Source organism: Symphalangus syndactylus, chromosome 4, assembly GCF_028878055.3.
Source record: "Symphalangus syndactylus isolate Jambi chromosome 4, NHGRI_mSymSyn1-v2.1_pri, whole genome shotgun sequence".
Taxonomy (NCBI): domain Eukaryota; kingdom Metazoa; phylum Chordata; class Mammalia; order Primates; family Hylobatidae; genus Symphalangus; species Symphalangus syndactylus.
In genome coordinates this window covers 161,051,379-161,068,455 of record NC_072426.2, presented here as the reverse complement: position 1 = coordinate 161,068,455, position 17,077 = coordinate 161,051,379, and the positions used below count along the sequence as shown (strand labels likewise).

Below are 17,077 nucleotides of genomic sequence, written 5' to 3'. Positions count from 1 at the left end.
ATTGATAGAGCTCACTGAAGGTTTTGACCTAAGCTGAATGGTCTTAGTTCACCTGAACTGACAAATACCAGACAGTGTTCTGGGTGTTTGCTTATAGGGAAGCAAGACTGACTGATGAGTCAATAAGCTGGAAGAGTTATCTTCAGCTGTGACCAGAAACACTGAATTGCACTCTGCTATCGGAGAGTCTGTGGCACTGTGTATTTGGCAAGGCTATGGTCTGAAGAAGTATTTTAACTAGAAAACATATGTTTGGATAAGAAATATAATAGATTGATGAGAAAGAGTTTTCTCTTGAATGGGCCTTTCAAATGAGATACATTGAATTGTTCGTTTGGAAATATGTTGAGTACATCAGGGCACAGTTCTTTTAGCATTCCTTTATGATTATTTGCCTTGATGTTTACATGTCTCCACATCTAGATCTGAGTTCTTTAAAAGAACTGGATCTTAATTATCTTAATTATCTCTGCATCGTTAGCCCCTAACACAGTGCCAGACACTTGAGACTCTCGAGTATGTTTTATATCAGTGATTTTCAACTGGAGGCAACTTTGCAGCAAGAGGATATCTGATCGTGTCTGGGGACATTCTTTGCTTTTCACAACTGGTGGGTAGATAGAGTCCAGGTACCTGGTGGGTGGAGGCCAGGGATGCTACTAAACCTCACTCAGTGCACAGGACATCCTCCGTAACAAACAATTATCTGGCCCCAAATGTCCATAGCACTGAGGTTGAGAAACCCTGTTTTAGATGAATAAATAATATTTATTGTTGGTAGGCAAGCCCTTTTAATATGATATAACCTGGCATCTACACTACACAGTTTTGTTTTTAAAATTTGCTTCTGATAATTAACTAGACAATATTTGACTTTTATATCTACATGTTTTTGAAAAAGAGTTTAACTTTATACTTTGGGTTTATTTACAAAATTTTGTTATAGGATTTAAAGTACAAGTAAACTTATATTTGAATGTAAATAGCATAGTAAAGATATTTCATGCCATCTCATTTGCATCTAATCATGGGTCCTGGTGCTGAATTAAGTATATATTATTTATTTTGAAATAATGCTTTGAAACAAAAATTTCACAAAGCATGTCTTTCAGGGCACCAGTGGAATCTCTAGTATCGTGATTTCCCACTGATTAAAATAAAAGATGTAAAAATGAAAAGCAGCTCATGGAAACTCATGATGAAACCGTACAGTCCTAGACATCATTCACACATAATGGGCTACATGAAATGATAATAGCTGCCATTTAAACTTCAGAATAAAAGCAGCCTTGGACTCGATTTTTATCTTTTCCATTTTCATCTACTATATAAATCTGACAAGTTGATTGTTGCCAGTGATGCCTAAATTAGAAGAAAGACACTAGAGCACCCGTAACTGGAAAACTGAGCAGTAATACTCTCCCTACCTGGAAAACGTGCTTAGCAAGGTTTTGGTGAATGATCTTTTCTGCTACTGCCCAAATGCATTAAGAACAATGAAGAGGTTCTCAAGATAAAAATGGTGGTGTTTCCTTTTTTTCACTATTTTGGGGGGATGTAAACAAAACAATGTACTGGGTTCTGCCATGGTGTGCACAGATGAGCATGAGGCCATCCAGACATATGTTTTGGCCTTTAAGAATACAAAAACCTGGGGCAAGAGAATCGCTTGAACCCAGGAGGCACAGGTTGCAGTGAGCCGAGATGACGCCATTGCACTCCAGCTTGGGCAACAAGAGTGAAACTCCGTCTCAAAAAAAAAAATAATAATAATACAAAAACCAAGAAGGATGAATTTCTCCATATCAATGCACTAAGCCCCCACAGAAAATAAAAATTTTTCCTTAAATCAAATAAAAGAGGTAAGCCTTAGGGAAAATGCTATGTTACTTCAGCATTTTACAATGTATTGAGTTTACTTTGTTCACAAAACTGATGTCATAACCAAAGCTATGAATGGAGGAAAATCTAAAATCTGATGGTAAACTTAAATTAATTTTTAAGGATTCAGGGAATAAACCACTAAAGATATGCATAATCTCACAGTCTATAGAGCAAAAAGGACATTTCCTATGACTTCCATGATAATTGTCATCCCATCTTCAAAGAGCGAGATCACAATGACTGTATTTCCTGCTGGCCACTGCAGGCTAGAGTCCTTGAGTCCAAAACGCACATGGATGAGCTGCAGGGCTGGAGGCCATGCTGAATTACTCTTTGAATATCGTAGGATGTAGGAAAGAAGTTCAGAAAACAATATCATATTCTCTACTACATATACTGGATTTCAGAAAAAGTATTTGATATCATAATTCTCTCTGGATTCTGACATATATTAAATAAATCTGTATATTTCAAGAGGCTTATTAAAGACATGAAACCTTTATCAATCCCCAAAGGGAAGAAGCAGATCTATTCATGCTTTCTCTCTAATAATCCAATTTGAAGATTTAAGAAGACACTTGAAAATACATTTTAGAAGGTATTTCAGTTTCTCTGAGTAGCTCTTCCAGCTCCGTAATCTTCAGAAACTATCTGAGTCCTTGAGACGTTTATTTATAAACTACCGTACGTTCACAGTTTGAGAGCAACATAACACGACACATTAAAGCTTGATTAGCAGATTGAAGCGGCGCCTGTGCACTTTGTAACCAAAATCAGACAGAAATGATGTCCTAGCTTATGTCCAGAAAATGTATGCAAGGACAGAATTTTTAAATAAAAATCCTTTTTGAAGATAATTAGCTAAAATTAATTCTTTTATCCTCAATAAAGCATTATATCAAATTCATTAGACTTCAGATAAAGGTTAAGATTTGTAATTCTTTGGGCCAGGCACGATGGCTCACATCCGTAGTCCCAGCACTTTGAGGGACCAAGGAGGGAGACTGCTTGAACCCAGGGGTGTGAGACTAGCCTGAGCACCATAGTGAGACTCTACCTCTACGAAAAAATTTAAAAATTACCTGGGCGTGGTGGTGTACATCTGTAGTCCCAGTTATTCAGGAGGCTGAGGTGGGAGGATCACTCGAGCCCTGGAGGTTGAGGCTGCACTGAGCTGGGATTGTGCCACTGCACTCTAGCTGGCGACAGAGTGAGACCCTGTCTCAAGAAAACCCAAAACAAAGAATTGTAGCTTTGGTAATCAAAAATTGGTGTTATGTCCAGCCATTCTTTTTTCTCTATCAAACAATAGAGAAGCTATTCAAATATCTGAGTAGGTTTATTACGGTCACCCACAATGCAGTCCTGGAGACCAATGTGCTTGTCATGAAGCTGCATGATATCCAGATGGTCTAGTTCCTGAACCTACACTCTTGCCACATAGTGCATTGCCTGGCCAGGACGTGTCACTCAAATTACAAAGCACTAGACAAAAATGAATAGAAGATGCCTGTGTGATATTTTGTTGAACCTCTTTATTTGCACGAGAAATTTTCCCATACTTACTTTGTACGTAAAACCAAAGCAATGTATTGGATCTGCAACTTTGCAAAGTAATCCTTTCCCTGTGAAGCTTACAGTGTTTCTGAAGCAGTATAATAAAATCTAAAGAAAATATCAGACAAAAGAAAGAGCTTTTCTAAAAGCAGGTCTCTAAAATGTGAGATTTGAGTTTGGAATTTTACTATGAAGTATGTAATTGTTTACATATGATACATTTGTTAATTACACCCAGGCACAGGCAAGACTGAAATAGCAGTTGCATTGCATTGTTTTCTTATAGTTTTGTCAGTGATCTGTGCCCCTAGATAAAAAGCAATTGCTAAATGAAGGAACAATATTTCATTATACTCTATTGGGTAGCTAGTTTTATAAGCTAGATATATGATAATACATCCAGCTTTCATCATAAATATTTTTAAGAAAACATGGACTTTTTTGCTATTCTATTTTCATCCAAATAAAATATAAAAGCTAGATCAATGTATAATAGTCTTAAAATGATGATTGTAATTCTATTTTTAGACATAAAAGGGAATGCCATGCTAATTACAAACAGCACTTTAGCTAAATGAGATTCTCTCCCCAGGCATCACTATAAAGATATTTCAAGAGAATAGTTTTCCTGAGGACTTTTTATGTATGATTTTTATTTTTGGTAAATGCAGTGGATATAATAATTTGATCACAACTGTACTGCAGATGTGTTATGATCCATGAAAATTTGAAGACATAGCACCAGAAACTTTGACTACATTGCTGAAATCACTACTAAACTGCTTTTAGTATATCTGTAAAAAAGTGGATCTATTGGTTGAGAGTTTTGGTTTTGCAGTTAATAGAAGCTTAGTTAGAATATCTGCTCCTTCCCTCACTATACAACAAAGTTTTTCATGGGGTTGGAGAGAATGAACACAAGACACTCAGCGTGGCAGGTTTTTAGTAAATGGTAGCTGTTATTATCAATTTAGTTTATACATCAATCTCTTTGTATCCAGCAAATAAAATACTTCATGATAACTAAGAAATTGATGTATTGGAGTAGACCCTGTTTCATGCATTCTTACTGTCTGTCTCTAACAGAGGCCTCAAAGTATGTTTTATGAAAGAACATTTTTGGCTTCTATGGCACAGATAAAAATAGGAAAAAAGGTGTCCTTATGTTTCCAATCATAAATCACTATAGGTCACTTATCCATCAATTAAATGTAATCTTCTCAAATATAATTGTAGTTGAACCCAATGTCATTCATTATTTGTGTAATTATTTTTAAATAAAAAGGACTTTTATTTCTTAAAAAATTACTTATTTTCAATTTATAAAAAGTAACTGGCCGGGCATGGTGGCTCACGCCTGCAATCCCAGCACTTTGCGGGGCTGAGGTGGGTGGATCACCTGAGGCCGGGAGTTCAAGACCAGCCTGACTAACATGGAGAAACCCTGTCTCTACTAAAAATACAACATTAGCCAAATGTGGTGGCGTATGACTTTAATCCCAGCTACTCAGGAGGCTGAGGCAGGAGAATTGCTTGAACCCAGGAAGCAGAGGTTGTGGTGAGCCGTGATGTCACCATTGCACTCCAGCCTGGGCGACAGCGAAACTCCACCTCAAACAAAACAAAACAAAACAAAACAAAAACATAACCACAAATCAGTCCAAGTTAAACCTATGAAGTCTTTGCAATATTTAGTCAACAAATAAGTAATTTATGTCAATATATGCAGGGTATTTTGTTAATTGTTCCTGGGAGATATAAAGAATCGTGCATTTGTCTTATTCTCTGGGGGTTTATAGTCTACCAGGAAGATGACATGTGAATAGGCAACTTTAATACACAGTATGATTCAGGAGTCATCATACGAGTGTGTGTGTGTGTGTGTGTGTGTGTGTGTGTGTGAGAGAGATGTAGGGATATTGACTCACGAAGACTCATTGGTTTAGAGACCAAGAACCATCATGTGAGAGGTTCATCCAACGGGAACATGCGCATGAAGGACTCTAGGGGGAGCTGAGCTAGTTGGCAAAATAGAGAGAGTGGTGGTACATACTACTCACTTTTTCCTTATTCGTAACATTCTTATAGTTAAGCCTATCCTAGGAGAGGGCACAAAATTCTCTCCTAGGATGGGAGATAATACATTAAAAATAATACATGTCAATAAAATATTTTGTAAAAATCCTAAGTGCATGTCTGCTTTGCTTACTTTTTGAAAATGATTTATCCTAATACATGAGTAATACTGCAAAATTAAGAAAGCACAGCAAAATATAAACAAGAAAACAGAACTCCATAACTTCAGCATGGAGAAATACTCACTTCTGCATGTTACTTCCAGAAAATTTTAAGTCATTCAAATACATACAATTTTTTTTTGTTTTATGAAAAATACATCATATTATATGAAACTTCTATGAACTAGTTTTTTTTGGTTATCAAAGAATTTTCCATTTCTTCACTTAAATGGGCTACATATGACCCTTTATACTTTTTCTGCTTTCTTTAGGATAACCTTTTGAATTTTTTGGTCAAAGAAGGTATACTTAAATTTCTGTAAGTATATCTCAATCCAAAAAGGTTGTGTCAATTTATACTTCTGCCAAGCTTGGAAAATATATTTGGTCGTAAAGTTGCCCTTACTGTGTGGAGAAATAAGTTCTCGAACACAGATTATGGACTTTTTAAAAATCAGTCTTTTACTTTTTTTCATTTTGATAGGGAAATAAAGTATTTTGTTAATTTAAAATTAGTTTTAAACATTCTTAATGGATTTGAGTACTTTAAAATACATTTTGATTTTTTAAATGAAAATAGGCTCTTCATCATCCTCAGCAAACTAACACAGGAACAGACAACCAAACACCGCATGTTCTCACTCATAAGTGGGAGTTGAACAACAAGAACACATGGACACAGAGAGGGGAACATCACACACCAGGGCCTGTTGGAGGGTGGCGGGTGAGGGGAGAGAGCTTAGAGGATGGGTCAGCAGGTGCAGCAAACCACCATGGCACACGCAACCTATGTAACAAATCTGCACGTTCTGTACATGTATCCCATTTTTTTTTTAGAAGGAGTTAAAAACAAAAAAAGAAAATAGGCTCTTCATGTTTCTAACTTTAACAATTGTTTTTCGTGGATTTAGCCCCTCTATTTGGTTTAATATATTTATTCATTTTAAGAGCTCCCTATAAACTTGAGATAATTACCCTTTGTTATATTTTGCAATTTGTTCAGTTTGTTCTTGGTGGATTATTTTTTTTCTTGTCTTACAGAAATTTGAATTTTGTTTATTTTCCCATATGGAAATTCAGTAGCCTCAGAACCATTGATTGAGAGGCCACTCTTTCCACACTAATTAGTAATACCACATCTGGTATATATCAGGTTTCTAAAAATAACTGTCTGTTTATGGGCTCTCTATTCGGTTACATTGTTTTATTTGTTCACCCTGACATCAATATCAAGTATTTAGGGATTTATTTTTTAGTAGTGCAAGTCGCCCTACGTGGTCGTTCTTAAAAATTGTCTCAATTATTTTTGACCACTTCCTCTTTCAAATGAATTTGAAGATTCTCTGTTGAGATTTGATTATAACTGTGCTGAAATTATGATTATTTGGGGTGAATTGGCATCAACAATATCAACTCTTCCCTGCCATTAGTATTATTTTTTCTGAAGTATTCAGTTCTTTCTTTAAAACATTTTTTTAAAAAGATCTCTGCATGTTATTGCCATTTGGTTAGTTTTTTAAAATAGATCTTGTAGTTTTGATAACATCTATGAATGCTATGTTTTCTTTATTCAACATTTTAATTGATTTGCAGTGGTGTGCTGGCACTGACACCAGCTTGCAAGGGCCAGTTATGTGCAACGATTGGCAGTTCTGCTTCAGTGACATTACACTGGTAGCTTCAAATGGGCCGTGGGAGGAGAAGTTGCCCGTTGGAAATCAGCAATCACTGAATATCAGGTGTCTCTCTTTCCTTTCCTGTCTTCCTTTAAATAACCAGCACATAACTGGTTATAGGAAGTTAATGGAAAAAGTATGTTTTTATTTAGTATGGTAGAATAGTTTGATTCAAGCATGCTAATCTTGAATCTAATACATTTTAAAATTTCTTATCAGTTTCTAAGTGTTTATCTGTAGATTATCTTGGATTTTATATACAGACATCATATAAACAGCAGAGAAGAGTTTTTACCTCTTTCCGTCCACTTCTTGTACTTCATTTGTTTTTCCTATTTTGTTGTTGTTGTTGTTGTTAAGCTTTGGTACAGTTGTGAATAGAAGAGATGAAAGAGGGCATGTTTGTCTTTCCCTGAAAGTTCAGTGAAGCCGCTTCCAAAGTGTCATCATGAACTGTGCTGTCCGTCGTGCACCTGCACGGGCTGCCCATTTTTGCCTCTGCCCTCCGTGTGGGTGAAACCGCTGGGTCATGCTGAGTCCCCATTTTACGTGGCTAATCAGGTACATGGGGCCCAGATCCTCTTCATGAAGAGCTTTCTTGGACTTCAGAGCACTGTATTCTCTTGTTTTTCTTTCTGCGTCTCCAGCTGTTCTTACTCTCTTTGCTAGTTCTTCCTCGTCTCCTTTACTTTGATGTGTTGGAGTTCCAGGAATGAGTTCCTGGGTTTCTTTCTTCTATGCATGCTCACTCTTGGCTTTGAATACTACCTATTTTTGATTATGTTAAATTTACATCTCTGGTTTGTTCAGTTCTTCTAAAGTTTAAATTTGTATGTCCAACTGCCTACTTTTCACTTCTACTTGAATGACAAATTGTGCATTTCAAACTGAATGCCTGGTATTTTCCATCCTTCCCCAACCAAACTCACTCTACTTCATCTTGACTAAAGGCAACTCCATTCTGTCAGTTACTCAGGCCAAAACCCTTTTACACCCCACATTAGCTTGTCAGTAAATCATGGCAGTTCTACTTTATATAAATATTTACAAAATTACTTTTTGCCGTCTTCACGACTGCCACCCTGGTCTAAGGCTCCATCATTTTGGGCTAATATTTTTTCATTAACCTCCTAATTGGCCTTCCTGGTATCACCCTTCTCCTCTTTCAGACTATTTCCTAAACAGCACTAGAACAATGTTTGTAACACAGGAGTTGAATTTTATCTTTTATCCCTCCTTTGCTCAAGACCTTACAAGGGGTCCCCAGTGTGCCCTCTGTGGGGCCGGGCATGGTCTACAGCCATCCTTGCTTCTCTGACGTCATCTCCTGGACTCTCCCGACTCCCTTGACTCCAGCACTGGTCTTCTCTCACCCGACAGGCCAGGCGCGCCCCTGCCTCTAAACTTCATACTCACTACTTTTTTCTGACTGTAGCGCTCTTATCCCAGACACATACAAGACCCTGCTCCTTACTTCCTCCAATGTTTACTCCAATGACACGTTTTAATTGACTCCTATCCTACCCTCCCAATCCAGAAATGCATCTCACTGAAACTGACCCAATAGTCCCATAGATAGTTGATTTTATATTTTGATAAACATAGAAGTTGACCCTCTGGTCTTAAAGCTTGAAACATATTTATTTTATCTGAGTTCCTTCCTCAGGAAACAACCTTCATGCCTCTCAAGAAAAGGATCAAGGAACTGAACTCACCACATCATCACATCCAGATAATGGGATGCCACCTCTCATTCATTATGATTGTTTTTTTGCTCCTCCGGAGTTCCTGTTTTCCTACACGTTGTTACATTTCTTTCCTGCTATATAAACCCTTAGTTTTGGTCAGTCAGGGAGATGGATTTTGAGACTGAGCTCCCATCTTCTCAGCTGCAGCACCCAATTAAATCCTTCTTCCTTGGCAACACTCATCATCTCAGTGATTGGCTTTCTGTGCGGCAAGCAGCAGAGCCTAGACCGAGCACCTGGTGTTTCGGTAACAATACCTTCTCTACCATGATGTGTATTTCCTCTCCTCCCTGCATGATTTTTCTCCTTAGAGATGATCACTGTCTAACTTTATTTTTATTTACTTATTTGTTATTATTTACCTTAACTTCCTCATTAGAATACAAGTGCAACAGGGTAGAATTTGTTGTTACTGTTTTGTTCAAAGCTTTTTTTGTTGTTTATTTTGGTATCTCCAGAGTCTAGAAAAGTGCTTAATACATGACAGGTCTGTACTAAATATTTGTTGAGTAAATGAATCGATGATATTGAGTGTATTAGTTTCCCTTTGCTGCTGTAACAATTTACGAAAAACAGTGACTTAAAAACAGCACAGTTATTTTCTTACAGTCCTGGAGGCCAGATTCCAAAATCAGCTTTACTAAGGTAAAGTCAAGGTGTTTGTTGGGCTCGTTTTTTCTGGAAGCTCTGAGGAAAGTATCTGGTTGCCTTTTTCAGCTTCTAGTGCCTGCCTGAATCCGTTGGCAGCCAAGGAATTCGATCCTCAAAGCACGTCACTCCAAACGCTGCCACCATCACGTCTCTTTCTGCTCTTTGACTCCTGCCACCCTCTTCTAAGGATCCTTGTGATCACACTGGGCCCCGTGGCTAATACAGGATACTCTTCCTTTCTTGAGATTCTTAACTTAATCACATTTGCAAGGTCCCTTTTGCCCTACAAGTTGACATTCACAGGTTCCAGGGATTAGGATGTGCACATAAGGGGATCATTATCGAGCCAGCCACAGTGGGGAAACTCCTTTATAGTTCAGATGTGCTAATTTTAAAAAAATTATAAATGACCATTGATTTTATTGAACACTTCTGTATCTATTGAGATAAAATTTATATATTTGTTCTGCAATGTCTTAAAAAGTTTTTTATTAGAAAAAATAAAGCTTGGCCGGGCGCAGTGGCTCACGCTTGTAATCCCAGCACTTTGGGAGGCCGAGGCGGGCGGATCACGAGGTCAGGAGATCGAGACCACGGTGAAACCCTGTCTCTACTAAAAATACAAAAAATTAGCCGGGCGTGGTGGCGAGCGCCTGTAGTCCCAGCTCCTCGGAGAGGCTGAGGCAGGAGAATGGCGTGAACCCGGGAGGCGGAGCTTGCAGTGAGCCGAGATTGCGCCACTGCACTCCAGCCTGGGCGACAGAGACTCCGTCTCAAAAAAATAAAAATAAAAAAAAAAAAAAAAAAAAAAAAAAAAAAAAAGAAAAAATAAAGCTTACCATTTTAACCATTTCTAAGTATATAGTTCAGTAGTGTTAAGTATGTTCACCTTGTGGTACAACCAATCTTCAGAACTGTTTCATCTTGCAAAATTGAAACTCTATGTCCTTAAAAGAAGAACTGCCCATTTCCTCTCCCCTTACACCCAGCAACCATCAGTGTAGTTTCTTAATGTGGTAAATGACATTAGAGGATTCTTCTCTTGAACCAGATTTTCATTTATAGGGATAAAATGCTACTTGAGTATTATCATTTTTAATACACTGTTGAATTCAATTTGAAAATATTTTAATTATGATTTTTTTCTTTATTATACTTTAAGTTTTAGGGTACCTGTGCACAACGTGCAGGTTAGTTACCTATGTATACATGTGCCATGTTGGTGTGCTGCACCCATTAACTCATCATTTAACATTAGGTATATCTCCTAATGCTATTCCCCCCCGTTTTTTTCATTTATATTCTAGTAGGTCAAATGGTCTTTTCGCTTACTGTCCTTGTCAGCATTATTCTGTCCTTACAAAGCAAGATTAATTTTTCCTCACTCAGTGAGATACGTAATTTTTTCTCTTTTCATCTTCTTTGAAAAAGTTTGTATAAAATAGAAATTATTTACATCTTGATGAGATTAAATGTCTTTATTATGTTATCCAGATTCTTTGTTTCTTCTTAAGTCAAATTTTTGCCATTTTTATTAAAGTATCCATTTAATCTAATTTTAAAATATTGTCATAAAGTTTTTAACATATCCTGTTATACGTTTTGAAATCTTAAAGTATCTCTGCTCTTAAAATTTCTAATGTTGTATTTTTTCTTATTTTGTTTTTCTCAGTCTTCTTAGAATGTTGTCTATTTTATTAATTTTCCTTCAATAATCATTTTTGATTTTGTTAATCTCTATTTTTTCTTTTTAGTAATTTCTGCTCTTAAAATTTTAGAATTATGTTTATTTTCTACTTTTTAAAGTTTATGTTGGCCAGGCATGGTGGCTCACACTTGTAATAATCCCAGCACTTTGGGAGGCCAAGGTGGGTGGATTGCTTGAGTCCAAGAGCTCAAGACCAGCCTGGGCAACACGGCAAAACTGCATCTCTACAAAACTAAAAAAACTTAACTGGGCATGGTGGTGTGTGGCTGTAGTCCTAGCTACTCAGGAGGTTGAGGTGGGAGGAGCCTGGGGAGGTTGAGGCTGCAGGGAACTAAGCTCACGCCACTGTACTCCAACCTGGGCAATCAGAGTGAGACCCTGTCTCCAAAAAAAACAAACAAAAAAACCACCAAACTTAAGTTTATGCTGTTGTTCTTTTTCTAGTACCTTTAGCTGAATGGTTTTCTTCATTTTAAAAACTGTTTAAATACATTTATTTAAGGCTATAAATAATGTTTTTGAGATATTTAAGGCTACAAATTAACCTCTAAATACCACCTTTTCTGCCGTGTACAGGTTTTGATATATGGCATATTTCCATTTTTTTCTATTGTTTTAAATGTATATCATAATTTCTTTCTTGAGCAGGAATTAGTATTACTTATGAGTGTATTTTTAATCATAAGACTTTTCTTATGCCTTAAAAAACCTTATTTTTACTTTTAATTTTATTGTGGTCAGAAGTTATGATGTCTATAAATCTTTTTTTAATTTCTGTGACAAGCATACTAAATTTTTAAGATAATGGAGTTGTGCTAACAAAACTTCCAAGGCTGGCTGCAGAATTCTGTGAAAGTTCAATCCTCAAAGCAATTCCCAGTTCCCCAAAATTCCACCAATAGGAAGAGGGCTGCCCAATCTCTACAGCCCTAGGAAGACCTTACTCTCCAATGTGCATTCCAAAATTGCCATGTGGTAAAATGGACAAGAAAATCTACTGAAAGAACGAACCAGGGCTCTGAGAGCAGCTAAGAGGAGCTCACTCCATTTCCAGAATATACGGTCCTCACTTTTCCTGCCGAGCAGTATCTGGTATGTGCTGTAAACAAGCGGCTACTATTTCCTGTTCTCCCCTCTGCCAAATACAAGGCTTTATTAGGGTTAACTTGTTCCTTCTCCATTTCTATGTCTTAGGTATGTAGTGGACAGATGCCTTATGCTTTACTATAGGAGACATTTGCGAGGAGCAACATTTGGACTTGACAGAGAGTCCGGGTGGTCACCTGAGATTATGGCGTTGGAGCTGAAGGAAGCTGTGGGCCTCATTTGTGCAGTGAGGGCTGATGTGTTGTGTACGTGTGGAAGGAGGGTGAGTGTGAATGCCAAGCGGCCAAAGGGGTGGCATCTGGTAGATATTACTGCTGCTATTCAATGGCATCCACACCCACTTTCTTGCTTGCTAACCCAACCTTATTGTATTCATTTGACAGGAGAGGTCCCCCTACGTCAGGGGAGAAAGGCCCGGTCATTGGCTAGGGAAGAACATGTGATCAATTTGGCCTATGAGGTGGAAGCAGAAACCTGTGCTGAGGACTCTGGGAAACACTTTTCGTTTTTGTTGTTGTTTGTTTTTTTAAGAGAGTCTTGCTCCGTTGCCAGGCTGGAGTGCAGTGGCACGATCTCAGCTCACTGCAACCTCCGCCTCCGGGAAACTTTTTCTACCTGAAATGTGGGAAATGTATGAGAAGAAGGTTTTGTTCCCTCCCATCCGTTTCCTGCTTTCAAGCACCGTGGTGTTGTAAGGAGACACCTAGAGCCACAGCAGCTCTCATGCGACTGTAAAGGGAGGCCACAGACCCGAAGAGATGCGGACTCGGCTCCTGACATCAATGACCACTTTACTAACCTGGAACCACCTGCCTTCAGATTATTTTCATGTGGACAAAAATATCTATTTCAGCACTCCTTTGACGTATTATGTAATTAACAGCTGAAAATATCCCAACACACCATTCCAGTTGGTGAGGAAGGTGGTGAGGGAGACCACACTTATTACCAGGCTTGAAATGGCTGGACCCGGAGCCCAAACAAAAACAGTGTTTTCCAAACCTACAGGCTGCTAAAGGCAGCCTATTGTTGGAGGATGTAAATATGTTCATACAGTACACTGCATACAAGGGGAATCTGACTTCCACTACTTCTAGGCCCTTGGGGAATCCTTGCCAGTTCCCATGACATTTCATGTAAAAAGCAGCAGTGCTTGAATTTGCAGGTAGCTTTGTGTCTGGGAGTTACAGTCCTTCTTGTAGAGCATCACAAAATATTAAAACTGTAGAATAATGAATCTCTAAAGTTTTGTGCTAAATTAAATGGCAATACACCGTATTTCTGTATGAACATGAAAATACAAGAAAATTCAAAGAAAAATGAGTCAGAAATATACATTTGGAAACAAAAATGTTTTTCATTAAATGTGATCCTTTCCCTCTCCCTGCAAATGGGGAAACACCACTATAATGGTTAATTTTGTGTGTTGACTTGGTGAGGACTATAATGCCCAGCTGTTTGGCCAAACACCAGTCAAGGTATTATTATTTATTAAAATTTTTATATCATTCCTTCAATATTTCTTTTTAATAATTTCAACTTTTATTTTAGATTCAGAGGTACATGAGCAGGTTTGTTACGTGGGTACATTGCTTGATGCTGAGGTTTGGGCCGTGAATTATCCTGTCACCCGGAGAGTGAGCATAGTACCCAACAGTTGGTTTTTCATCCCTTGCCCCTGTCTAGTAGTTCCCAGTGTGTATCGTTGCCATGAAGTAAAGGTATATTTTAGGTGTGATTAATTCTTATAATCAGTAGACTTTAAGTAAAGCAGATTACCCTCCATCATATAGGTGTGCCTCTTTCAATTAGTTGAAAGCCTTAAGAACAAAGACTGCAAACAAAGCCCGTTTCTCAAAGAAGAAAGAATTTTCCTGAAGACTTCCACATAGAAACGCAGCTGAGTTTCCAAACTACTGCCCTGCAGAATTTAGATGCAAGACTGCACCATTAACTCCGTCCCGAGTCTCCAGCCTGCTGGCCTGCCCTTGAGGTTCTGACTTGTGAGCCTCCACAAACACGTAAGCCAATTTCCTAAAATCAATCAAGCAATCTCTCAGAGTTTTAAGAAAGAATTGATGTCACAGCCTTCAGTCCAAACTCTGCAGGGCAATAGACTAACTGAGTCTACTGAGCAGCTTTGCTATGTTGCAGTCTTGAGGAAAGTTCCTTCTTTTTTGAGAAATCTCTCTTTGCTCTTAGGCCTTCCACTGATTGAATGAGGCCCACCCATTGCTCTCCACTGCTTTACTTAGAGTCAACTGATTGTAAACACACACACATACACACACGCATACACCCTATTCATTCTCATTCTCTGGAGAACACTAATACAACCTTTCATTCCACAATTTTGTTTGCAACACAACTAAATCCAATTTAATGGAAGCTACAGATTACAGATTTTTAGTGCCTGAAGAAATGTATAGCTGTGTGAAAGGGAAAGCGCTGTTCATGTAATTTAAGATATAATTGTCCACACTCCTCCTCTGACACCGTGTTACCTCAGGTAATTATTATACGAAAATCATTATGTCAAATGCATATTACATGTTGACAAAACTTTCAACTGACTTTAATAAGGGAAATGGACTAAAGCTAAATAAAATGATCTGAAAGATTATTAAAACAACAATAACAACAACAGCAGAAAGCTTCAAAAGAAGGAAGTATAGGAGAGAGAGAGAGAGTGTGTGTGTGTGTGGTGTGTGTGTGTGCTCAATTATAAATAAAAAAAGAAAGACATGAAAGTGAAGAAACACGGTGAAAGCCACAGCACTGGAGTTGGAGTCATTCTAACAGACAGATCCAGAACCAAGAAAGAAGGGAAGTGGGAACCTTCAAAGAGCCTGGAGAAACAGCTAAGATGAAAGAGGAGAGACCCAAGAAAGCAAACCTGAGCAGAGAGGAGGAAGCAAGGAGGTTAGAGGGCACAGAGATCAGAGGGGAGGGCCTCCAAGAGGATCACGATTTGGTGCACTAAGGTGAGAGAATATAAGATGTTAGATGCAATAGACATTGTCTGTGCCTTAAGACGTGAGAAAAAAAATTAGAAGAGCTGAGAGACAGTGGGGAGTCTTGTCTGTTTTCGCCCGAGTCCCCTGGGAGTGCCAGCCTTCTGTTTCTGCTCCAAGGGTATTTTCATATATTTACACTCAGTGCACCATCTGTTATTTTCCTGCCTGGCTCATTATAAAATCCCACTACATGCTAGAGCAACTGAAATCTCTGTACCTTTCCCAGGAAAGACTCTTCCTGGGAATGAAAATCGTGGATGTCCTGGAAGTTAGTAGTGCAGGCCATAGTTCTCTCTGACCCACTCTTTCTGACCCTGGGTCACGCTGCGTGGCTGCGACCCCACATCTCCAGCTGCTGGCTGCTGGCATGGGGCTGCTGGCTTCTGCCTGGCCTGATTAAGGAAGGGCAGTTTGGGAGTGATTTATAAACCAATGGTACAGGGAAAACTAGAGGTGTGTGAGAAGGGAAAAGCGAATGTGGACATAGCATAAACATCCTAACTATATCAAAACAGCTGGAATATGTAGTGAAGATTCCCACCTCACTATAAGATGTAACTGCAGGGAAATTAAACCTGAACTTTGCTTTCTAAATAAACACTTAGAGTCCCCGAACCAATTATCCAGTCAGTTCAGAGGCAAATGTTTACATTCAAATGATAAACTCACATAGAAGGAAGAGAGAGGGAGGGAGGAAAGGGATTAATACATTGATGTTGACAAATCTCCAAATTAGAGTGTAAGTGAAGCTTCTCTATAGATCTCCTTTAGATTAAGAGTTTTATGTTTGGTAGGGCTGTAAAAAGGAAGCACACAAGTCATAATAAACTAAGGGCTTGTAACCCAAAGGCATTTGTCACAATTCAAAGGACGTGAAGCAGTGAATTCAAGAACCTGCCACACAGTCAGAATATATGGAGCCTGGGGCAGCAGCCCTGGAGCCTCCTCTTTGTTCTCGTCTGTCAGCATGGTGCTCCATTGTCAAAGGCTTCCATCATGGTTTCTATTGAATGGCAACAGGGTGCTCTCTGATGAGGATGGAGGCAGCATGACGCTCCAAATCTTTAGTCAAAAATACTTACTTCTACTTATAAGAGGGAGTAAGCTAAGGGTATGCAAGCACACAGAGTAGTATAAAGGACGCTGGAGCCTCAGAGAGGGGCAGGGGTCAGGGATGAAACATTACCTATTGGGTACAATGTACATTTTTCAGGTGATAGGCACACTAAAAACCCAGACTTTGGCCGGGTGCGATGGCCCACGCCTGTAATCCCAGCACTTTGGGAGGTTGAGGCAGGCAGATCACGAGGTCAAGAGATGGAGACCAACCTGGCCAACGTGGTGAAACCCCGTCTCTACTAAAAATACAAAAATTAGCTGGGTATGGGCACGCCTGTAGTCCCAGCTACTCGGGAGGCTGAGACAGAAGAATCGCTTAAACCTGGGAGGCGGAGGTTGCAGTGAGCCGAGATCGCGCCATTGCACTCCAGTC

The 17,077-nt window shown here is 38.7% G+C and overlaps 1 long non-coding RNA gene across 1 annotated transcript in view; it reads right to left on the bottom strand.

Annotated features, from left to right (window-relative positions):
• Positions 1-2,983: 2,983 nt before the first annotated feature.
• LOC134736537 (uncharacterized) overlaps positions 2,984-17,077 on the bottom strand; it is a 44,338-nt gene continuing 30,244 nt past the window's right edge. Inside the window, exon 4 of the long non-coding RNA XR_010120633.1 lies at positions 2,984-3,102. This is a non-coding gene — a long non-coding RNA (uncharacterized lncRNA). The remainder of the gene's footprint in view (positions 3,103-17,077) is intronic.